Consider the following 845-nt stretch of genomic DNA (forward strand, 5'->3'; position numbering starts at 1 on the left):
TGGCCGCCCCTCCTCTCCGCAGACACTGCCGGGGCCGGCCGGGTGCCGTCCGCGCGCCCGCTACGCCTTCAGCCGCTGCGGGCGCCCGGAGCTCCGCCGGCCGTAGCGGGCAATTCGGGGACGCGAGAGTCTCGGCCGTCTAGTCCAGTGGTTAAACACGTGGCTTTGAAGTCCAATCCTATTTTCACCTCTTACCACCTGAGTGACCTTGGACAAGCTCCGTAGCTTCGGTGCGCCAATTTCTAAACCCATAAAATGGGGGACACCGAAGTGATCGCTAAACGCTAGAACTGTTGTAAGAATTTACGCAGCACCCCGGCGCGTAGTAGGCGCTCAGCTAATGGGGACAATGATTGCTAGTATTAGTCAGAGGCTAAGCATTGGAGTCTAGAAAATATATTTGAGCTCTGGCCTTGCCGGGTCTTCACCGGGTGGGATTGGGGTAAAAATAGCGGGCCCTGCCCCCCCCCCCCCCCCCCCCCCCGTGGTTTTAAGATAAACTCGGGACTACCCGGGGAGAGTCATTCTTCGGGCTCGGGCTCCTAAGGACTGTCCCGGTGCCCCCAGCCTGGTAGAACCTCTGGCGCCCGCGGCTTGTCCCTTTCTCTGGATCGGAGGAAAGATTCTTTTGTGAATTGGGCATCACCCTCCCCCCACTCCCCGCCCTAAGCTTGCTGCCTCCTCCAGGTCCCAGCAGCCGTGGCGAGCCGGCCCGGGCCTCCGCAGAAAGGCGAGAGGCAGCCTCTGGGTGTGCGAGTTCCCCAGGAGCGGGGAGGGGGCAAACAGGACGAGGCGGCGCGGAGAACGTGGTGTCCCGTGAGGTCGCGGGGGCCCGTCTTCGTTTC

This window comes from Carlito syrichta, unplaced genomic scaffold, assembly GCF_000164805.1.
Source record: "Carlito syrichta isolate Samal-C Ts95f unplaced genomic scaffold, Tarsius_syrichta-2.0.1 Scaffold121490, whole genome shotgun sequence".
NCBI lineage: Eukaryota > Metazoa > Chordata > Mammalia > Primates > Tarsiidae > Carlito > Carlito syrichta.